The sequence below is a fragment of the Sciurus vulgaris genome (assembly GCF_902686455.1).
Source record: "Sciurus vulgaris genome assembly, chromosome: 6".
In the NCBI taxonomy this organism is placed as follows: Eukaryota; Metazoa; Chordata; class Mammalia; order Rodentia; family Sciuridae; genus Sciurus; species Sciurus vulgaris.
Window position 1 is genome coordinate 55,205,572 of NC_136466.1, and position 25,266 is coordinate 55,230,837.

General features: G+C 38.5%; 1 protein-coding gene and 1 long non-coding RNA gene across 1 annotated transcript; one reads left to right on the forward strand and one right to left on the reverse strand.

Moving 5' to 3' along the window:
• LOC306663981 (uncharacterized protein) overlaps nucleotides 1–25,266 on the forward strand; it is a 326,186-nt gene that overhangs the window by 108,739 nt on the left and 192,181 nt on the right.
• Nucleotides 424–4,539, reverse strand: LOC306664024. Its single transcript, XR_013764614.1, has 3 exons — nucleotides 4,374–4,539; nucleotides 1,383–1,566; nucleotides 424–505 (listed from the first exon to the last, which is right to left on the reverse strand). It is a non-coding gene; the product is annotated as an uncharacterized lncRNA (long non-coding RNA).

A 25,266-nucleotide genomic window follows, 5' to 3' on the forward strand; every position in this document is an offset into this window, starting at 1 on the left:
AGAGGGTGCCTAGGTGACTAATTCCCAGTAAAAACGTCAGGCACTGAGTCTCTCTAATGAACTTCTTGGAAGATGACTTTTCACATGTGTTGCCACAACTCATTCCTGAAGGAAGTTAATGTCCTTCATGACTCCACCTGGCAAGGACACTTAGAAACTAGTGCCTGGTGTCTTCCTGGGCCTTACCCTATGCACCTTCTCCTTGTTGACTTGGCTTTGTATTGATCTGCTCTATTAAACCATAGCTGTGACCATGAGTCCTGTGAATCCTTGTCATCCATCACTTGGGGACTGGGGATGGTCTTGGGAACATTTGGTAAAATACAAGTGAGGAAAAATCAAGAGCATCAGTTTGGTGAGAATAGAAGGAGATCTTGAAGATCACTCTTCCAATAATGTACATTTTCCCGAATAGCTGCAGGAAGTGAGAGAGGAAGATTAGTTGAAATGGTCTCTCTAAACTTTCCGATTATAACTGAAGTTGAAGGCTGAAGTTTTCTTCACCCTTTAAAGAAGTAAAAAGTCAACGCAGTGAAAAGAGCTAGTCACAAAAACAAAATTTGAAAGATGCAATTACTGGGTCTTTGTACTTGGTTTGTAAAATTCTAAAACTTCCTGTTTGTGCCTGCTGCCCACCATTAAGCTGTGTGTACCATGCCTAGGTGGCCTGGTGTGCAAGTGTGATAAGGCTTGTTCCCTTCCTTGCCCAAACCTCATGACCTACTAACATTCAAATGTACCAGAGAGGTCTCCAGAGCGGTGTCCTGAATCTCTCAGGGCACCCCATCTACTTGATTGAACCCATTCCCTTGTTCCTGCCGTGTGGCTCTCTCTAGGCATGTAGTGACTGTCTCCTAAGACCTATGAATATAATGAACTTTGACCTCCAGAGACTTTCTGTGTCCCCTTTGTGGCTGTACTTGACAGACCATCACATTAAAAAAGGTATAGATATAAGGTATAAATACCTCTTAGTGACATTCATTTTTCCAAGTCTAAATCCAACATATTGAAAAAGCACATGGAAAATGCTAGACAAATTAGCAAGAGAGACTACTGAGGTAAATGTGCACGTTTAATCTGCATTGTTTACCTCCAGCTGCCATAGCAAAATACCCTCGCCTGGGTGGCTTGCACAACAGGAGTGTGTTTGCTCACAGTTCTGGAAGTTGGAGTCTGAATGAGGGTGTATGTAGGGTATTCTTGCTCTGCTCAGGGCTCATATCCTGGCTATAACCAATGTCTAGCATTTTTGTATCCTCACATGACCTCTCCTCTGTGTCAGAGAACTGGGGTGCTGGTAGGGGAGGGGACAGGGCGCTGGCTTCTGTTCCTCTTCTTAGAAGGACACTAGTTGTTTTGGAGCAGGGTTCCATTCTTACAAATTTCTCTTGGTTTCCATGCCCTTTAACTTCTATGTTGCATAAATGATGTTTTCTTTCTTTTGCTTCTTGAAATTCTTTCCTCTGGTGACTATTCAAATTCTGTATTCATCAGGTCTGTGGCAATCTCTTTGACCTTTCTTTCTCTTCTGACTGCTTTTTAAAATCTTTCCATTTGAAAAATCTAAAAAATGCAAAATTGGAGAAAATAGTGTCACAAGTCCTTATTTACCCACTTTATCAGCTTATGGCCAGTCTTTACTATTATTACACCTAAAAATTAATGAAAATTTCTCAGTATCACAACTACTTGAAATTTCTTGTCTCATAAATATTTTCTTTCATAGTTGTTCTAGTCAGGATACAAATAAAATCCAAACACTGCAAAGCTAATGTGCCTCTTAAATACTTCCTTCTCTTTATTATCTTTTTCATGAAATTTATTTGTTGAAGGCAGCAGATTATTCAGTCTAGAGTTTCTGAGTTGGAATTTTTCAATTGTTTTTTTATGATGTCATCCCTATAAACAGGTAGTAAAAGCAAAGGAGGCTTCAGTGGGTTCAATTTCAATTTTATCCACCCCCCAAAATTTAATTTTAGATTGTGATGCTGACTATTGTCCTCCTAAGACCTAGAGACCTCAACTTCAGTCTCTCCCTAAGCCTGTCTCCTGCTAAGTCTCAATATCTAGACCTCAAGTCTTCCACCTATAATCTTTGGGAGCAATCTGTTTTCAGATCTTTGTTAACTATCATTTGTAAGAAGTGGTACAGAATGTTACCCAAAGTGATCGAGAATGTCCATACTGAGAGAAAACCTAGAAGTAGTCAATATAAGCCTTTTAGACTCAAATTTTCAAATCTAATTTTGAAAGATATTTTGTGAATAATAAGCTCATAGTCAAATAGTTTTGGGAAAATCTTGAGTGAATAAATTTAAACAATTTTATTAATGTAACCATATTTAACAAATCTAAAGAGGAAGAAAATGTAATTAGTGTTTCCTAAATTTATTTGATTATGAGACTACTCTTATGGTGATATTTATGAAAATTCCACTCTAAATAGTGTTCCATACTGGGAATGCTAGGGAATTGTCAGTGAAGGGAAGAATAGGGCTCTTTCCTCTTGACATTGTTTATAATCTAGTAAGCAGACACTTCATCAGGTTCACTTGCATTATACAGAATGTCTTCAATTTCTATTCTTTAAAAATGACTCTTCAGCCCTCACCTGAGTTTGAACCCACTTTTTTCTGATAGCACACTGCTATTCACTTTGGAAATACACCACCACCAAAACATAGTAGTGAAATCAACTTCATCTCTCTGCTCATCTGTTCCTTACTATCTCTTTCCTCCTTTTCCTGCAGTAATAGGATGCCTGCTTTTTAAGCAATGGACTTCCAGACTAAAGAGTATTTCCTACAATGGCAGCTATTGCTAAGCGTTTGGTACCATCAAGGGCAGAAAATTCAAATTGGCCCTTATAAACATGAAAAGGTGCATCATTAGCATAAAGAACAAGGCTTAGTAAATTCTCAGAAACATAGTAGACTCACGTTTGACTGCACTTTGGATCCCTACAGCTCTTATATCCCTTTAACGTGTTCTACTACTGTTTCTTTCATTTCTTGAGATGGTTAAACTTAATTGAATATGCTCCGGACTCTGTTCACAATGATAGATATGCCATTCTCTTTACCTTGGGAGGGGGGCATTGGGTGTGATGGGCTGACATATTTGACTCCATGGAAATATTATAGGCCAGGCTATATGGGCAATGAATACACAGACTCCATTTTACCTTGATACTCCGTGTCATGCAGGAAATGCTTCTCCCGTGGGAACACCCCACCTCTGTACCCATCACAGTTGCTTAGCATGACATGTTTGGTAACACAGAATGGCAATTCTTATATAATGAAAAATTGTCCTTTTTTTTGATTCTTATTTTTTCTAAACAATGTACCAAGTCAACAGTGATATCAACAATGATTGTCTAGATGTTAGTAACCATTCTTTAATTTGTACCTAAGTAAGGTCATTTTGACTCACTTCCCCCTTCTGCTAATGATTTAGATCTGATGATGTTAGTTTGTAGTTTTGAATCATAGAAAGAGTTACTTATGGTTGATATACTGATTTATGTTATAAAACTCCCTGCAACCCTATGGTCAGGGCTTTTCTCCCAATAGCCATTTTGGGCATTGTGTGAAACAGTCAGCCAGTTAGCTAATAAAGACTCTCAAATGTGGACTTCTCAGTGGTGATCAGTCTGTTCTTAAGTTGTGCCCCACAACATAGGGAGCTATGTGGTGGGTGACATTAGTCAATCAACAGATCATTCTGCCCAGTGTGGTATGTATGGTGACACTCAGGACACTCAGGGTAATGTAGGGAATGTGGGCAAGATCATTCTGATGAACCTTGTTGCATGTGAGTCATTTGAAGTTCTCAAGACCTGGACCAGTTTTTCTTCTTTTCCTCTTTCCGCACAGCCTGGAAGAGTGTTTGGAACAGTCAGCATAAATAATGTTATTGTTTATTGCAGTGCTGGGGATCCAAACAGTTGCTTTACCACTGAGTTACATCCCCAGCCTGACACAATTCTCACTGAGAAAATGACCCATGCCAGTGTTTCAGAAACCACGCTTTCTAGCCTTGTGGTCCGGTGAACATACAGCTAATTCTCTCACCTTGTTTTCCTTCTTTTGTTTGGGAAAAATCAAATAGATAGAAACCAGGTGATTTTTACAATGCAGTTTGATGCAAACTTTACATTAAGTTTGAGAGCAACACAATACCATTGTGACCACCTGCCAAAATTTTCCTTTCTGACCATCAAAACCAGACACTGTCACGCAAGGCCTCTGGCACATCTGGAATGGATTCCTTGTATGATATGTGTGCGTGTGTTTTCTAAGCAAGGGAAGTTCCGGATTTAGGAGAGGAGTAAAGATCTTTTAATCTCATCAGGAGAAATTACTCACAGTTAAGAGGTCCTCTGCTCCAGCTGTGGGTCACATGGGAAGTTCACAAATGGTCAGTGAATCTGCTTATTGACTTCTCTGATCTCTGCCATCAAGTCATGGGCTGTGTTGTTCTTCAACCTTGACAGAAGTCACCCTCTAAAGTTAAATCAGAGCAAAAACCCTTAACTGGTCAATAGAGTCCAAGTGATTTTTGTTTCACATACGGGGAGCAATTTGTTATGTCAAATCCCAGAAGCTTAGCTTGAATCTAACTCTAGATAAAAATGTTCCTATTAAAGTGGTAGCAAGTGAAAGCAATTCTGTTTTCATGCTGCATAAAATAACCTCCTTCTTTTTGACAAAAACTAAAGGATTTTAAATTTTTGTTATGAATATTTCTATAAAACTTTAAACTTTCTGCAGGCTCTAGTGTATAGAGTTCTGTTTACACATACATTCCACCTATAGAATTTACTTATCACCCAAATGAATTTACATACACATATGTACATACACACACATATATACACACAATTATGCTTTTGTGCCCAAAGGCTTGCTTATATTTATGAATAGAAGTGTGGGCTGGTTGATGGTATTTAGCAGGGAAATTCTATGTGAGTGTTTTGGGGTTTTGCTGTTGAGATGGGAATTGAGCTGTATTTGAAAGTAGTTAAAAGGAACAAAACTTACTCTACTTTTCCAGCTGGGGCATAACAGGGTATTTAACTCTGAACTTTGGCCTAGTAGTATTCCATGGGAGAATATTAACCACAGATGGAAAGGGTGGTTAGAATAGTAAGAGCTTACTTTACAAAACAGGTCATTAGAATCTGTCCTTTCTGGAGCAGATATAATTCCACTGATCCTTTTGTCTCATTCTTTTTATCCTGTAGGTTTGGCATTTGCTACAATATTTTTTGTGGCAACCCCAGTCAAATAGGCTTGAGCCATCCTCTCACTCTTTTTTGATTTCCTTTCCTTTTTTCACTGACATATTTTCATTAGTTCAATAATAATAACAGTAACTTATTTTAAACAGTACTGGGGATTGAACTCAGGGTTACTTGGGGTACCTTACCACTAAACTACATGCTGGATCTCTAGCCTTTTTTATTTTATTTTGAGATAGGGTCTTACTAAGTTGCCCAGGCTGGCCTCAAACTTGGAATTATTCTACTTCAGCCTCGTGAATAGGTGAAATTACAGGCATGTGCTACTGTACCTGGCAATAACCTATTTTTTTTTTTTTTTGGTCAAGCACAATACTTTGACATATAATATTTCATTGCAATTGGGCTTCATGGTAAGCTTGCAAGAAAGCAGGGGAGATATTCCTGTATGGCACATCAGAAAACCAAGACTTTGAGATCCTGAGTGAGTGTCCTAAGGTCTTGCCACCAGCACCCAGAAGAGCTCAGGCTTTGTTCTCATTCTCAGGTTTCAGATGCTCTTTCCATGGGCCTTATTGCTGGGCAATCAATATTCAAATATGTGATGTGCACAGCTGGTGCGTGTGGGGTCATACAAGTGAACTTACCTAAAGGCCACAGAAGACTTACTCAGAAGGACTGACCCAAATAGACACCCACGTGAGCAGCAGGTTATAATATGGGCAAGGCGCCTGGAATTTGTCTCCTCATAGGCAGACCGACAGAAACCTCTCTGGAGACTAGCCAGGAGGTCAGAAATTCTCCCAGAGGCTCAAGAAAGCTGCCAGGAGAGTCCCATAATGATTCCATTTTAGGTTTAAAGGACATTATCATCACAGCAGGCATATCTAGTGCTGTACCCGATGCGGACTCAAATGCACATGTATCAGCTTTGGATGTAGCGAGATGGCATCTTGCTGTGAAGTTTGACTTTACAGGCAGTTTTCGAGTTTCATATTTCAGCCAAACCAATCAACATAAGCTAGTCAGCAGCACATGTGAGATGACAGACACTTCCAGGTCTTCGCTGATTGCACTGGCTGGATAATTAATTTGGGAGTAAGTCATGGTTGGACTGTTCTGCCATTCCATGTTCAGATTTTTTCCCATGTCACTGATTGTGGCTGTAAATTTCCTACCCAACATCCACTCTCCCTTTCTTCTTCAGTCATTAGAACCCTGGTTTTATAGAGAGCCTGTGTACAATTAAGAGACCATTTTCTACACTGTCTTGTGACTAGGTGTGGCTGTATTGGTTTGTTTGGGCCAATGACAGGATAGCAGAAATGTTATGTGTGACTTTTGGAAGGTTTCCTGAAAGAGGAGAGGCTTGACCTCCCTTCTGACTGTGAGCCATGTGATATGGGTTGTAGCTCTAGGCACTCTGTCTTGTAAGCTGAGAAGGGTGGTATCCTGGAATCTAGGAGTGGAGGACAGGAAGGAGCCCAAGTCATCAAAACCTCAGTGGAGCTGCTGTATACTGGACTGCTCATCTGACTGGTGCTGTGTGTGAGTGAGATGAGCACTAACTTGATATTTTTTTTTTTTTTGGTAACAGGGGCTGAATCCAGGAGTAATTAACCACTGAGCCTCATCCCCAGCCTTTGCTATTTTGTCTTTAGAGACAGGGTCTTGCTAAGTTGCTCAGGGCCTCACCAAGTTGCTGGAGGCTGGCTTTGAAACTGCAGTCCTTCTGCCTTAGCCTCCCAGTCACTGGGATTACAGGTGTGCGCTACTGTGTCCAGCTACAATCTTGTTTAAGTCACTGTTACTTGGAATTTTTGTTATATTGCGGTGGGGAATGGATGCCAAGTGATAAATAGGTGATCACAAGGTAGTAGTAGAGATTTAAAACATGTTAAAAAATGGAGGTGAAGAAGATTTTTAAAGTATAAAGGAAAAGGAGATAACTGGAAGTCTAGTCAAAGAAAAGAAGCAAATAATGTCATTGAGTAACATTTAACTCTGTTGTTTTCCCATTCTTTCGGCTTCTTCCCTGTGCCTCACCATCTAAGCACCCCCATCCCAGTGTCAGGAGTAACAGACAGCAAATCAGAGTGCTGGCTTCTAGAAGTTTGTGTTGACTCTTAGCGTAGAGACAAGACCACAGTCTTTTTTAACGTACTCAATTTTTTGTCATGGAGCATTTACGACTCACTGAAAAGTAGGTCAAGTGGTTTGGTCAAACCCTCTACTCATCCATCACCCGGTCTCAGCAACCCTCGGTCCATGGTCAATTTTGTCCCATCCAAACCTCCATCAATTTCTCTTTCTCTTTACTTTTTAAATAAACTTATCATTTTGCAATAATTTGAGATTTACAGAAAAGTTACAAAAATAGTGCAAAGAATTTCCACAAACCCTCTACACGTTTTCTCCTATGGTTAATATAAATACCATTAAATACCTATCAAAGCAAATAAAATATTATTGATACATAACTATTAATTAAATCTAGACTTCAAGCCTAAATTTTTCTACTTATGTTCTTTCTGTTCTAGAATATAACCCAGCATATGGACTTGCACTTAACCTTATATTATTGTGAAACATGTCTCATAAATCATATAGTTTCACCAGAAAGATTTTAGTGTACATCTCTAGGAGACAAAAAGTCCTTTTCAACACAAATGTAATGCCATCAACACGTCCTCAAAATACCCATAGTTCCTTAATATTGTCAACATCAAATCAAACATTTTCTTATAAATGTTATATCCATTTTTACACTTTTATCCCTCTAATCCTGAACCCAAACACTATGATTAGTTTCTACGTCTTTTAAATCTCATTTCTCCTATAACTTTCTCTTCTGTTTCTTTCTCTTTCTCCTTCTCTTTTTTTCTTTGTAACCTATTTGTTTAAAAAAAACTGAATTATCTATTCTACAGTTTCCTTAAGGCCAAATTTTTCTGGTTCGGTCCTTGAGGGGTAGTATTACTTGATCCTCTATCCTTTGCATTTCTTGTAAATTGGTGCGAAATCTTGGAACAGATTTATTCATTTAGTCAGTCAATCAGTTTTGACAAGAACATTTTATAGGGAGTGATGGATTTTTCCACCTCTAGGGATATACTCTGGCTACCGTTCTTCTTGCAATGTTTGTGGCTGTTGATGTCCTTCCTTACAGAGGTTGCAAACTGATCATATTGTAACTTAGCATTTCTTCTTTATTTTTGAGACGGAATACTTTTAATAAGAGAATGCTCCCCCACTTACCATTTGGCTCTTATGATATCTATTGTAGACGAAGGCAAGATAGAGCCAGGCACAGTTGTGCACACCTGTAATCCCAGCTGCTTGGGAAGCCGAGGCAAGACGATTGCAAGTTCAAAGTCAGTCTTAGCAACTTAGTGAGGCCCTAAGTAACTCAGTGAGTCCCTGTCTCTAAATAAAATATTTTTTAAAAGGCTTGGGAAGTGGCTCTGTGGTTAAGTGATCCTGGGTTCAATCCCCAGAACAACAACAAAAAAATAATAAAAAAGGTCTTTTCCTGTCTGATTCTCTACCTTTATCTGCTACTTTTAAAAATAATGAGTTGATCTCTTATTAGCAACCTCCAAAGTTGGTCATTAATTTAGAGTTCATAATCTGAGAGATCAAAGAGTTTCTTATGTGAAAGAACTAAAGGCTTGAGGCAGAGAACATTTGTTAGTATTCTCAAAGTTAATGGCTAGAGAGGCCCAAAAGACCAAAACCTGGGAGCATGGGAGAACACCCACATGTGAGAGTGTGTGTGTGTGTGTGTGTGTGTGTGTGTGTGTAGAGAGAGAGAGAGAGAGAGAGGGATCCAGATGCATTGGAAGCATTTGGTGGCATCTGAGACCTGAACACTTTGCACTTGAGTTCTCAGAGTGTAGCTCCAAGAGGTTTTGCTCTCCTGCAGAAGCCTCAAGACCAACCTGTTCTGGCAGCAGCTGGTATTGCCATGACAGAGGGGCAATGATGACAGCAGGCACCTAGGTAGGGAGAGCTAAGGACAGCCTCACTGTGGCCCCAGAGAAGTAGAGAAAAGAGAATGTGTGTTCCTGGGTCCCAGCATGGGGCTAGCTGTGCTGAGATGGGGAGTGGTGGGTGTGGGAGGAGGCCTGGTAGTTGGGCAAGAACGTAGAGTCCAGCAGAGAACGTCTCACATGGAAGTCTGACTGGGCAATCCATGCCCCATCAGAGATTGGTAGAGGAAGAGTAGCATGGGAACCAGGCGCCGGAAATTAGATTACTCTGGTCCAGGGGAGAAAGGGAGATGAGGCTGGGGATAGTCCAGGCCTGCATCTGATTAGCTATTACGCAGAAGAGATGAAGTTACAGTCATGTGTCTCTTAGTGACAGAGATATGTAGTGTGAACCGAGTCGTTCTGCAATTTTGTCATTGTGCGAACATCATAGAGTGTATTTACCCAAGCCTGAATGGCGGAAGTCACTCACACTACATGGCCTCTTGATGCAGATACGAGATGTACGAAACCGCTGAAGGCTTAGTGTGGCATATTGTTTTACAGTAGACTTTTTAAATATAAAGTGGGAGTATACCGAATACAACAATAAAAGTGTAGTAAATACATAAACCAGTAACATAGCCAATTTAATCATTATCAAGTATTACAGACTGCACATAATTGTATGTGTTATACTTTTACACAGATGTACACAGTTGCCAGTGCAGCAAATTTATTTACACCAACCTCACCACAGGCATGTCAATAATGCCTTGTACTGTGTCAGCACAATGGCTATGATATCCCTGGGTGAGGGAAACTTTCCAGCTCCATTATAATCTCATGGGACCACTGTCATTGACCAAATTCTTAAGTGGAGCATGACTATTTCTTTCTTTCTTTTCTTTTTCTTTTTTCTGGATGAAATAAATCTAGTTCAGAAACTTCTGTCTCACACATTAGCAGAAAAACTTCATCTTCCAAGTTCAAGGATACACACAGTCCAATAAACTGATTTCAGTTAAACAGACATGAAGAAAGTGAGATTACTGCCCACCCAGGACTGTTAAATTTAAAAGTGTAGATAAATATATAAGTGGTTGAGTGTTTGAATGAGGCAGAGTGGTTGCAGTACCTCTCCCCTCAGGGGAGTGGGAAGGGAATAATGGGCTGGCCCCACAATTGCAAAGTGGGTCCTAAAGGAGGGGTGGAACACGATGCTTCAGTTAGGGATGTGGCTGCTTCTCCACTTAACAGTTTGCATCAAACCCTGCAACTGGAGAATGTCAGGCTTAAGTGAGATGCGCTAGGCTGGGAAAGTCAAGGGTCCTATGTTTTCTCTCATATGTGGAAGCTAGAAACAAAGAATAAAAAGGCCATCTCTCAAAAGTGGAAGGGAGATCAGTAGAGTAGAGGCAGGGAACCTAGAGGGAGGGAGGAAGGGAAAGGGAAAGAACTCTGGAATAAAGTTGACCCAATTATGCTATATGCGTGTATGAATATATCACAATGAATTCCACTTTTATATATAACTACAATGTACCAATTAAAAAAACAATAAATAAATAGAAGGAAGACCAATGAAGTAGAAGAGGGGAACATAGGCGGGAGGCGGGGAGGGAAAGGGGGAGTACTGGGGATTGCAATAGAGCAAATAATGCACTTATGAATCTGTCAAAATGAATTTTATTATTATGTATAACTGTAATACAGTAATAAAAACATTTTTAAAAGATAACTAGAAAAAGAACCCCCACACTAAAATGTTTTGAAGATTTAATTTTGACTATAAAGCAGTACCAGCCTAAGGAATCCCTGGATTTCTTTCTGTTCTTGATTAGGTAAACACCATCTCAACTGGCATTGGCAGTTATATTGTACCTCCCTAAATCTTATGTGTCCATGCTTGGAGGGGTGCCAGATCATCCTACCGTGTGTGTAGGAAGCAGCTGGACTTGTTCCTGTTGTTTTCAAGATTCTTGTGTGTGGATTATCTTTTCTTTCTCTGCATTTTATTTCTTCACCTATTGAACAATGTAAATTTAGATTAAATACCGTCTAAGGGCACACAAGTTGGTAAGTCTCAGGTGCCTGCTTCATGCACAGGTGCCATATTAAACAATATATCCCAAGAGTGTTTTTCCACATATTGCTATACATTAGTCCCCCTTTATCATGGTGGGTGCATTTCAAGATTCCTAATAAATTCCCGAAACCACAAAGAATACTGAATCCTACATATACTATGTTTTTTTTCCCTATACATTCATCCCTGTGATAAAATTTAATTTATAATCTAGACGTAGTAAGAGATTAATAACAACTAGTAAATAAAACAATTGAAATAATATTTTTAATAAATTGCCAGCATAACTACTCCTGTTAAATTTAGGGGGCATTATTAAGTAAAGTGAAATTTACTTTGACATAAGCATTCTGGTGTTACAATGCTCATCTCCTAGCCTAGAAAGCTGAATGACTAATGAGCAGGTCATGTGACCCAGATCAACCAGTTTAAGTCTTTGCTGGAGTGTTTTTGTTTGTTTGTTTTGCTTTTTGTTTACAGCCAGGAAAGAGTGCTTTCCTGTCTGGTGCCAGAGCTGGAAAATGTAAAATATCAGTGGTCACTAGTGGTTTCTAGCTTCAAGGAAACAAAATGGCAGGCGGAGTAGCAGAGAAAAGAAAAACTAGGGGCTAAGGGCATAGTTCAGTGGTGGAGTATGCTCAGCACAGGTAAGGCCCGACTTCCATCCCCAAGACCAACCAACCAACCAACCTAACAACCACCTCCAAAGTCCTGGGTCATCTGAGTTTTGATCCCAAAACTTAATGGTAGGCCTTCAACCACAATTTTAACTGTGATTAGGATATATTGAATAACGAAGACCATTTTGGGCATAGACTAGATATAACTTTAATTTGTAGCCAATTAAACTAGTCAATAGACTCCAAAGTCAGTCAAAGGGACTGAAATGAGGGAAAACATGTGAAGCAGGTAGAAGTGGTCCATATTTTTTCTTCTTTAAGGATGAATAATATTCCATTGTGTATATGTACCACATTTTCTTTATCTATTCATCTGTTGAAGGGCATCTAGGTTGATTCCATAGTTTACCTGTTGTGAATTGAGCTGCTATAGACATTAATGTGGCTGTGTCACAATAGTGTGATGATTTTACGTCATTTGGGTATAAACCGAGGAGTGAGATAGCTGGGTCAAATTGTGGTTAGTTCCAAGTTTTCTGAGGATTCTCCATACCACTTTCCATAATTGTTGCACCAATTTGCATTCCCACCAGCAAAGGTACCTTTCCCCCCAATCCTCACCAACATTTATTGTTGCCTGTATTCTTCATTGCAATTCTGAGTAGAGAGAGATGAAATCTTAGACTAGTTCTTTATTTGCATTTCTCTAATTGCTAGAGACTGCATGACCGATGTGATTCTATAACATGTACAATCAGAAAAAGGAGAAATTGTACCCCATTTACATATGAAATATCAAAATGCATAAATGCATTCTACTGTCATGTATAACTAATCAGAACAAATACAAAATTTAAAAAAAAGAAGTGGTTCTTATTGAATGGTAGAGTGTGGGGCTTACTTTTACCTGGAGAGATATAAATTCCAGATAAACGAAAGAGGTAGCCAATTGAATTCAGATTCTTTCTGAAAACATTTTGGTCTAGTGTTCCATTTTTCTATGAAGTCCACTGTGTATTCCAGTGCTCAAAGCTTTGCGACTTAGAAATAATATTATAGATGGCATTCTTTGTGTATGTTTTAGTAACCCCCGGGAGTGAAGAGACTCAAATCTCTTGATCAACTATGATCAAATTGGAATGGAACCACCATTTGACCCAGCTATCCCACTCCTTGGCCTATTCCCAAAGGACTTAAAATCAGCATACTACAGAGATGCAGCCACATCAATGTTCATAGCTGCTCAATTCACAATAGCTAGATTGTTGAACCAACCTAGATGTCCTTCAATTGATGAATGGATAAAGAAACTGTAATATATATATATATATATATATATATACATATACATATATATGTATACTAAACTGTAGTGTATATATATATACACAATATATATTATTATGCAGCCATAAAGAATAATAGAATTATGGAATTTGCAGGCAAATGGATAAAATTGGAGAATATCATGCTAAGTGAGATAAGCCAATCTCAAAAAACCTAAGGACAAATGATCTTGCTGATAAGTGAATGATGACACATAATGGGAGGGTGGGAGGGGGGCAGGAATGGAGGAAGGAGGGACTGTATAGAGGGAAAAGAGGGGTGGGAGGGGTGGGGGGGAAGGAAAAAATAACAATGACTCAAACACCATTACCCTATGTAAATGTGTGATTACACAAATGGTATGCCTTTACTTCATGTACAAAGAGAAACAACATGTATCCCATTTGTTTACAATAAAAATAAATTTAAAAAAATTAACTATTACAACCAAGATCAGTGCTTCACATTGGTCACCATCTCAGTCACCAAAAATCTTTTTAAAAGACAGAATTTTGCTGGGTGTGGTGGTGCATGCCTATAATCCCAGTGGCCGGGAAAAGTGAGGCAGGAGGATTGAAGGTTCAAAGCCAGCCTTAGCAATTTAGCAAGGCCTTAAGCAACTTAGTGAAACCCTGATCCTGTCTCCTAAAAAAAAAAAAAAAAATTTATAGTGATTGGTCTGAAAACTCCACTGATGAATACAAGATGCATCTTGTTAAAGACTCTCTTTCAATAGAAAGGTTTTCTAGATGAGTTGTCAATGAGATATATTAATATGTAGCTATGTTAAAATCTAGAAATAAATGGTTGGCCTATAAGCATCTACCCACATCTCCAGTTTTACCAGGTTAAAATATCTACTGTCAGTTTGGTTTCCTTCTTTCAGAAATAGATGGCATACTTTGAACTTAAAATACTTTTTGGTCACTATGAGGCTCAAACATGAAATTTCTTTCTATTTTTCTTTCTACCCATTTCTCTCACACTCTCTCATATCCTTCTGGTTGTAATTTCAGCCGCCCTACATTCCCAACATCAAACAGAGGTTAAGTACCATGTTATTTAAACAAGATGAGTGTATTTGATAATGACTGAGTAAGGAAAGTGGAGGAGGAATAACGCAAGGAGGGACGGTAACTCCCTGCAGCAGGGCAGGAGGAGAAACGTCTCCACACACCACACTCACTGGTCTTTGCAGTAAAAATACTGCTGTCATACAGTATAATTCATCTCCTTAAATTTTTATGTTTCCCACTTTGGAAAACAACTATGTCTAGCGTATAATTTCACCCTTTTATTATGACATTTGAGAAAGTAGCCAAGACTGGTTAGGTTTAATTATCCCCATCAAGTTATTTTAGATGTCAGTTTCTACAAGTCATTCACAAATGGGCAGATGGCAGAAACATGTTATTCCAGAATGGCCAGGCTTGGGTGGAGCCAGAGAAATACATCGACTCCTTTCTTCTATGTCTGGGCTGTTGTGAATGCATATCCTGTGTGTTTACTTTCATGATCTCATTGTATGACTTTATTTTATTTTGAATATATTTTTGGTGGCACAGAGAATGAACTCAGAACCAAGTGTGCTAGGTAAGTGCTCTACCACTGAGCTACACCCCCAGCCCCTTTTTATTGTATTTTTGAGATGGGGTCTTGTTAAGTTGTCCAGGCTGGCCTCAAACTTGTGATCCTCCTGCCTCAGCTTCCCAAGTAGTTGGGATGACAGATGTGTGCCATGACTCCCAGCTCGTTTTAGAAGAACCATCAGTTGATCTGTTGTACCTTTATTTAAATAACTTAAAAATGTGTCACAGCTGTTTCAGAGATAATAAAATCATGGTGGTTATAAATGTCTTGAATTCACCATTTGCTCTTGTTACTTTCTTCCTCGTACTATCTTGCACTTGGGTTTGCATGTTAATATATTCTGATTCCATGACCTAGTCTGAATGTAGTAAAATGAGGAAATGGAATTTGCCCTCTTTGAAAATCTGTACTGTACAGTGTTCTTATTTTAGGTAATGATATGCTTCTGGACTATGTATGTGTTCAGAAGTTTCCATATTTAGTCATTTCTGGTCACTAGCAAAAACCTTTAATTACTGTTTAACTACATACACATTTTTTCTAAGGGACACAGTGTAGATAAAGAACAAAATAAGTATATATTCAAAACAGATGGCCTGACAACAAAACACTGAAAAACTTACAAAGGTAAAAAGTTAGTGTTCTTATGAACTTATTAAATTATATTGCATAACATTGAATAATTTGCTTTATTTAGGTAAAATGCTAATTGGATAATATGCTAAATTGGATGTGATATTTTTTGAGATTTTACCCTACTTGTAAGCTAATGTTATCCTACCACAATTTCATGGATGGTAGGAGAAAGCATGAAAGTTCTGGATCAGAGACAAAGAACTATTTATTATTCACAGCAATAGCAGTAATCACAGTATCAGCATTTGCCCTAGATCCTCAAACCCCAATTAATTCTTAAAGAGATCCACAAAGAGGGAGAGGTGATGCTTGACTCACAGTGGGTTGCATTACAGGAGAGGAACCCTGAATCCAGGGAACATGAGCCTTCTAAAATGGACAGTATGCCCTAGAAAGAGGCATTATCTCCATTTTACTGGACAATAAACAAACATTCTATCTTTTCTTTGAAGGGGAATACTACTTCTTTCAAGACCTTTTATTATATAAACGTCCTTGAAAATAGTCCAGATAAAGGAAAATCCAGTGGCTCTTCTCCCAAGATGTATAGAAATGGGAAAACCAAGGAGAATTATCTTCCAATGGATGTAGTGTAAGTTTTTTTATTTCTTTATAATTAAACTGAACTTAGTTTTGGGATCTCTGCTTGTTTTAAATAGTGGAAAACTTAAACTCATCAAGGTAGACTCAACCCCTAGAGCTTAAAATATATTTTTCATGTGATAAATTGTAGTTAATTTGTGTTTCTTCTACTGTTTTTCTGCACTCCTTTCAGGTGTAACAATATTGTAGCAAATACTTTTCAAAAGTACATCTGCCATGTAATACTTGAAGCCCCTTTATACATTAATTTAACCCTATAGGTAGGCAATATTACTATCTTTATAGATACCAAGGCACAGGGAAGGGATGTTACACAAAATGACTTAAGCAATAGAGCTGGTATTCTGACCAGGGAATCTCCAGAGTGGGTGCCCCTAATCTTTGTTTTATTTTTCTCTTTACATTCTTTGCATTCTCTATACTCCTGAGGTCTTATATATTACCCATGCATCTCATCTGGATTTAGTCTTGTCCTCTCTGGCTTCCATTTTGGTCTCTTGCCCCAAAGGACTCTCATTTTGTTAGCTCAACACCTGGGCTCTTGTGAACTATGTGCCTACTCTCATCCACTGAAGGGCTCATCTCCAGGGATGTAGAGTTCCATGCTGGCATGGAAGAGATAGCTCTGTGAGGTTTACCTTGCATTCCACTGCTATGGTTTGGAAAAGTGTCCTCCAAAGTTTCATGTGTTGAAGGTTTGGTCACTAGCATGTGTTGCTGTTGAGAAGAGATGGAATCTTTAGTAGGCGGGGCCTAGAGGAAGAAAGTTAGGTCACTGGGGGAGTGTCCTAGAAGGGGATATTGAGACCTTGTGGTCTTGCTGTCTTGTCTTTGCTTCTTAACTCCCATGAGGTGGACAGGCCGCTGTCACATGCTCCCACCATGATAAACTGTCTTGTTAGAGGCCCAAAGTGACTATGAACTGAAATGTTTGAAATCATGAGCCCAAATAAATCTTTCATCTTTCTAAGTTGATGGATTTTAGGTATTTTGTTATAGTAATGGAAAGCTGATGCACTCATCCAAGCTGCCCCTCAGTTCTTGGGTATATAGTTCTACTACAACTTGTTAGCTATATGACCTTCAGCAATTTGGCCTCTTTCTGTTTCTATTTCTACACCTTATCTCTGAAGTAGAGATAATAATGCTGTGTTCTTCAAGAGGTTGATGTAAATATTAAGTGAATTAATTTATACTTGGCAAGTGAATGTGGTATGCTTAGTTCTTGTTAATATATATTTTTTCTTTTATTTGTTAGGGAGTATATCTATTGTGTGACCAGTGTGAATTTTGTAAGGAAATTATATGCTAAAAGTTTGGCAGCTGGAGTGGGACAGGAGGCTTACGGAGAGAGTTGAAGTCATGAGGCAGACTGCTGAAAGAATTGCAGATGAATCATTATTGTACTGTTCTTCAATTATATTAGTGTTTCAGAGTTTATTTTTAAGCATTTTTGCTTTTACTTGAAGTTGGAAGGGATAAAATATGACTGAAATTGTTCAAAGATGCAGAGATTGAACTAGGATGGTGGAGGAACTGGTGTAACAGTTTTAAGAAGGCAGGGGACAGTGTCATTGAATGGCTGCTCTGTAGGATGAAGGTCAGTTGGGAGCTGGTAGACCAGGAAGATTGGAAAGGTATTGAGGGGCTAGAGAGAGAATTTTGAGAAGAAAAAATTGGGTTTGATGGATTTAGAGGGGAAAGGCACTACAGGTCAAAGTAGAGGACATTAAGCAGAGAGGGGGATTTACACATTTGATATTCTGGGGACATTCATTTTGGTGAAGTCTAGAATTGATCCTTGGTAGTAATTAGTTGAAGTGGACTGAGGACAAAGTGGTTCGTAGAGATCAAATAACTTTTAAGTCCAGAGTATTAGATGATCTTTTGTGGTGAATATTGATGCCGACCAGAATGAAATGGAGACAATGAGAAAGGAGCCAAAGTTCACTACAAGGTCTAGTCTGTTGGAAATTCTAGAGCTTCATAACATATTATTCCTCAAAGGAATGACAGAAAAAAGTTTTAAAATACTGAACTGGCAGAAATTTATAACAAAACTTGCTCTGACTTGATGTGACTGAGTTAACCTTGACAAGTTTAAATTTATCACCATAAAAATGAAATTTCCAAAGTTTGGGTCGTTTAATTACAGAGAAATAAGCTTTCATTTCTCTACACTGAGCCTGTGAATTATTGAAATGGTAAACTTTTCTTCATGATGTATAATCTCTCAAGTTAGAAAAATAGTATACTGGAAGATAATCCCTTTTTCCTGGTGTTTTGTTAAATACTTGGCAATTCTACACTTCTGTAGGGGGAAGGTGCAAGACCCTTTCTCAGACGTCTGTTGACATCTACACTTTTATCACATTCCCTGAGATCCTTCTTTACCCTCAGGTTTCTGTGGCACCCCATCTTTTTCCTATTGTGTAATTCAAGGTACAAACACCATGATTAAGAGCTTAAAGTTTTATTTATTTATTTTTTTGGTACCAGGGATTGACCCAGGGTCAATCTTAATCACAGAGCCATATCCACAAACCTCTTCTTAAATTTTATTAGAGACAGGGTCTCACTGAGCTGCTTAGGGCTTCACTAAGTTACTGAGACTGGCTTTGAACTTGCTGTCCTCCTGCCTCAGCCTTCTGAGCTGCTGGGATTACAGGCATGTGCTACCGCACCTGGCTAAAGTTTTATTTCCTGATATAAAAATCAAAATTTTTGAAATTGAGAAAATTCTTTCCTTTCATAGTCACGTGACTCTTGAAATTAAACACTATCACTCTGGGGACGTTTTTTGCTATATATATATATATTTTGCTATATATATATATTTATTTATTTTTTAATTTATTTTTATTGTAAACAATGGGATACATGTTGTTTCTGTTTGGACATGGAGCTATATATTTAACAAAATGTCCAGCCATTCAGTTCTTTCCTTTGTTCTGGGACATGTGTCTTCCCTATGAGATGATGAACATCGCAGACTAAATAGTTAGAATGTTACTGACAGCCAGTAAGAAGAAAAGAAAAACTCCCACATATCACCTCAAAATGTGTCACCTGATGTTCATAAAATGTCCCAGACTCTTAAGAACTTGGGCAGATGTTTCTGAAAATGAGTGTTGATTCTAATAATTAAAAAAGTAGTCTTAATTTTTTTTTATCTATTTAGACTTGCTAAGCCTTAGAAATCACTTGCTGTCAGTGACTCCGTTTTTAATTTTCTCTGAAGGCAGGACAGGGGCTGAGTTGAAGTGAGTGAGGCCAGTCAGACAACTGACTTCCACTGCAAAAGTTAGGGTGGCCAAAATTCAGTAGCCAAGATAATCAAATTTTATACAAGATTTAAAAAACAAAAATTAATGCAAAATTCCAGGATGAATGAAGTATCAAAATTTCAAATGAAAACACACCAGGAATGCTATTTTTTCCTTTGACTCTGTTTTTATCCCCATGGTCAGGACACTGAGATAGAGTTCTGAATGTTTGTGGTAGCAGGGACATTGGTGAGGAAGTCTTCTAACACTGATATTTGGGTACATAAAATCTTCAGAGTTATTTCTATGGCTTGACTAATTTCTACTGTTTGTCACTCTACTTGAGGAATGAATAGTGGATGGTGATTTTTACCTGAAATTATTGTTCTTTCTTTTTGTGCTATGAAATTTAAACAATCAAAGATATTGCCTTATAGCATTTTGATATTTCTTCTTATAATTACATAACTAATATAATTTTTTTTCCTCCTCTCTGGTAGTAGAAAATGCCTGTCTTTAAAGAGTAAACTTTCATGATTTTCTTGCTAAGATAGCAAACAGACAAACAAATGAAGAATCTCCCCAGAACCCCAGAAACAAATGGACTATTAATTACATTTGAATACTGAGAGTCAGTGGAGGCAGATAACATATCCAGGATGATCATACTGATATTTTACTATTTCTTCAAAACTGAAACTAATCTCAGTGTAGACTAGAAAAGTGCTTTCAAAGCCTGAAAATGTTCATTTCTTTTTTAATCTTGGGTCACTTCTGAGTATAAAGATGATGATCCTGGTCAGATCAGAGTAAGACCAATAATGCCAGAAACAGAGACAAAAGAGAGAAAAAAAAAAAAAAAAAAAAAAAAAACAACAAAAAACAAGACTGACATTACCAAAAGGAAATGACATTTCCCTTTCTGTGACTTTGACCCCAGGGGCCAAACCTGAGGGCATCTGGAGGTGGGTTGGGGGAAGGGTAAGAGAGAACAGGGACTCTCAACTGGGCGCAGTTCTTGGCATAAACCTATTAATCTAAAGGGTCTCTGACGCCCAGCTTGACAGACAGTTGAGTGGAAAGAGGCTCCTCCTACCTCACAGTTGTCATAACAGCCTTTTTATTCCTGCATCATCAGGGACTGCTTTTAAGAGCATTTTGATAGATGGCATTTTCTGCAGTGTCGGTAGTGGAAGGAGGGGGAGGAGAATCTCTGCTGCACAGGCAAGCAGTTTCTGTGGTTTTAACAAGCCTCCCCACCCCATTCAAACCTGATGCTGTAAGACAGAACACACACACTGGCTTGTTACCACTCGCCTTCCGTGGCCTCTGGGATTCCTTTCTCTTTAGCTGTGTTTCTCAATCCTTTGCATTTCGCTAAGGCAGAAGTAGCAAAAGCAGCAGGGAAATGGCAAGGAAATACAAGCCTGTGCTGTTTCTGGAACACACTAAGCTTGTGTCCATGCTCTGGAGGTAGAAATTCTGCCTTAAGAAAAATATGTCACTACAGGGCTCTTTGTCTGCTTGCCAAAGCATACAAAACCGAATTAATGTAGAATTGTAGGCGCCCAAATGTGTGACATGTAGATGGACCCTGACAAAAATGACTCCCCACAAAGTAAGACTCTAGAGAGGTCCTCACGATGCAAAGAGCAGTGGTTCTCCACCTCTCTCATCCAGGCATGCAAAACGCACGATTTTACTCATCAGGGTTATTTGAAATTTTCTGCTTCTCCTGGGTTTAACTCCTCTTTCTCTTCTTCCATTAATCAAAGCATTTCAGTGTGTCAGTAATGGAAATTGAGATTTTTATGACTATATACTTGATTGGGCCTAATTATTTTTAAAGTAAGTCACTTGCAAAGTTGAGTATTTTCACTATTTACAGGCACAAATTTCTTTAGCACACCTCACAGCTAATTAACACCCTTCATCATGTGGAGAGACCTTGTTTTAGAAACGCTATCCAGGGCCCCTTCCTCTAATGTATTCACATACCACTGTGCTGATTGGACATGTTGTGTTTATCCTTCGATACCATTTTGAGAGGGTGTTGGAAAGCAAGATACAGGTAAGTTTTGCAAACACACTTTCATCTTTTCTGAAGGACTCACAAAAATAGAAAAAACTACCTAACAAGGAAGGTAAATTGAATGGCGCACATATTTTCTTTCAGTTGCTGAGAATGGATTAAGCTTTTTATTGAACTGTTTGGAGTTCTCTTGACTGGCACATGGACCCAAGTGAGTTTTATTCAAGGTAGTAGTGGATTTTCTCTCCCTAAGATGTGTTGCAGAAAGAGCAATTACAAATTGTCCAGAAGAAAATCTGTATGACCCTTAGTAAATCTATTACAAAGGAGTTTCAAGAAAATTACAGGAAATTCACTGAGCATTACTAGGCTAATCATGTGATCATCATCTGCTCAGTGTTTTTTTTTCCCCCCAGGAAGAGATTGATATTTGTAGTATGATGCTCACTAGAGCAATAGGTTGGAAAGGAAATCGTTTCCTTTCCTATATTTTAAGAATGTTTCCTTTTGGCAGTACATAATCTCTTAAAAATGATCTTGCTTTCAGATAGGTACAAATTATCATTTAGTGCTTTTTGTATGAATGTGGGGCTGATAGATTTAGATATCGAAGATGGATTGCAGGGTTTTCATTACCATAAATCCCATGTCACATCAGCTGCAGGATGGAAGCATTTTGATAGATAACATAAACTCATTAATCACCACTCTCTTAAACTAAGTACCATAGAAAGAATTTTAAATGTTCCACATTCCAACATTTGTGAATGACTCCCCCTTTAAAAATTGCCATCCTTTATTAGTTCATGCTGTTTAAGACAGCTTGAGTTAACTCCATGAAAAGAGACTGTGTAACCAGGGGAAGAAAGGGCTGGAAAGGGGGAGGGGGGAGAGGAAAAGAGGCAAGAAGATTAATTCTGTCTTAAATCCAAACATGGGCTAGATTGCATGCTAGCATTAATGTCCTCGTCCTCTTCCCAGAGAAGTTGGCAGACTTCCAGTTTATTAAAACAACAATCCAGCACTGATCTTCTCTCTGTATACACGATTCAAAGATGGATCATTTACTCAACAGAACTGTTCACTGAGGTATAAAAGCCAAAAATGCATTTTAGGAGAGGTTGTTTATGAGTATTGCAATAAAGCACTACACTGCCATGCTTCACACAAGTGATCTTGGTCATTAAGTGCAAAGAGGAAGTCACACTGTTTTCATAAAACTGGTAAGCATGAGTTTCCTCCAGGCATTTAATGATGCTGCTTAAGCTTGTGAAACTGCACTAAACACAGGTGTGTGTTTTTTCTTACGGAATAGTCCTACCTGTGAAACAATGCATTCTGGAATTGGTCTCTTACAAAATGGTTTACTTTTTTCTTCTTCCTTTCTTCCTAAAACAAACAATGCCTCATAGGATTTGTTCCACTGATGGGTTTCTTCTTGAATTTTACACTTGGAGAGTATCTGTGAATATTCAACTTTCTTGGCACATATTTAATGATTGAAATGAAGTTTATCTGTTCACACATTCATTGCAATATATGGGTGTTTATAAAAGAAAAGTCGTGCATGCCCAGACTTATATCTTTGTGTAAGAAAACTTTGGTGCTTCTTTTGTCACATAAAGTTATATAATTCAACCAGCTATTTTCAAAGTTAAAAGTTCTCTGAGCATCCAGAGGGCAACTGACAAATGTCAGACAAACAGACTCACACTAGAAGGCCCATCCAGGTCCCGGCAGCAGAGCCAGCCTCAGGAAGAATAGCTTATAAATTGTGCTTTTGTTTCCAGGTAGCTTCTGTAATCTAAATCTTTGATAATGCCACAAAATATTGAATGGTGACTGTGACTGAATGGTTGTTAAATTTTAAGATATGATTCAGCATGCCACAGTGAGAACAGAGCAGATAACATCAACACCAGATGGTATTTCAAAGCCCATCAGATACACAGATTCCTTTTCTTCTTAACAAAAGATTGGCAAGGTCTCATGACTAAGAAAACAAACAAAACAAAAAAAATCCAAAACAAACAAATAATGAGAAGCAGAAGATGGAGGAGAAAGAGGAGAGGAGGAAGGAAAGGAGGAGGGGAAGAGGGAAAGAAAAAAGCCCATCAAATGCATAAATGCATTCTACTGTCATGTATAACTAATTAGCACAAATGAAAAAATTAAAATATATAAAAAAGAACAGGGGCAATATATAAAAAAGAACTTAGGAGCAAATTCTAGTAAAGAAATAAACAATAAACATACAAAAGGAAAAAAAAAAAGATAATGGGCTGATTTGGTTTTGTCTGGCTTAACTATTATAGGGAATCCATCTGAAGGGTCAAATTACTAACTAGACTTCAGATCAAAGGTAACTACTGCAGTGCTGGGTCAAACTGATCTGAACTGTGTCAACCAGATCAGCATGAAACCCTAAACTGTGGAACCAAGAAAACCACATCTTCCTCCACTAAGACTTGACTACACCAATTAACCATCACATCAGCCTGTTGCCTCAGAGGAAATCTGAGAGGGCTTCCCGGGTCCAGCCAGTTGGGGCACTCGCCAGAGAATGGGATTCTGGAACATAGCTTAGATATGTATGTGTACATCCCCACAGCTCTTTCTTTAGAGGACCTAATACAGTGAGGTATAGAAATAAGGACAACTCACAACACCTGCATTTGAAGAATGACTTAATGGTCTCAACGGTCTGCACCTGTGCCAAAATTCTGGGATAACAGATTGACTTGGGTAGTATAGTATAGTGATTAAGTATTCAAGTTCTGGAAGAAGACAGATCTGGGTTGTAATTTTGGTTCTACTACTTATTAACTAAATCACTTGGCTCAAGACTTCCATAAGACTTACAGATCTCAATTTCCTTATCTGTGACGTGGAATAGGGCTATTTGTCAGCTGGAATTTCTGAACGGAGGTGGATGCATTTGAAAAACAAAGACATAAAAAATTATAAACTATGTAGGAATGTGTAACTATAAATGAAACCCCAAGCTTTCTTGTGAAAGGAGGGTGGTTATGCATGATAGATCACCCAAACCCAAGAGAGACTGCCCTAAATTTGAATCACCTAAAAGATACAAAGTCCTCTCCATGCAATGGCTCCAGCAGACCTGTCTTCCCATTAGCTCTGACCACCAGCACTAGGTATGAGAAGCTCCACAAAGAACCTGCAGGTTCTTAAAGAACTTTGGCTCAGAAGGGAAGAAAGGATATTGTGGCTTAAGGACAGGATCAGAGAAACACTGAAGATTGACCAGTTCATGGAGGACTTTTTAAATTTTGTTTTGAAGAATAAAATGATGATATTTCATAAATTGGCATTTATTTGGGTTATCAAATCTGATATTTCCAGGGCGAAGATACCTCTTTGAAATTTAAGAACTATTTGGAATTCACTTATCAAAGGACACTGAAGAAGTCACCATTTTGTGGGGAGGTGCAGCACGGAGCACTGAGCACTTTGAAGGACTGGAGGGTTGACCTTCAGTGGAGAATGGCCAGGGAGGTTGGTGCTTCAACAGGAATGGGGACATGAAGGCACAAGGAGCAGGGACCCAGCTGGCAGGAAGGAGAAAGGATATGGGGAACCACAAAACCACACTCCGTTTCAAAATCCTGCCCAAGGCTGGTTCTATACTCTCTTCTTCCTTTTGGCTTCAGATGGCCCTGCTCCTTGGATTCAGGGTGAGGATGATACCTATAGTTCTGTAGCTCCGACTGCTACATGTTTTTAAAGGGTTTGTGGGCCAATTTGGGACTACAATTAAATTAATCTGCACATTCTGAGTTAAAAACAGACTTACAACTTCTGAAAAAAAATATAGCCTGATATGGAATACATGAAAATAAAGATTTATATAGCAGAATACCC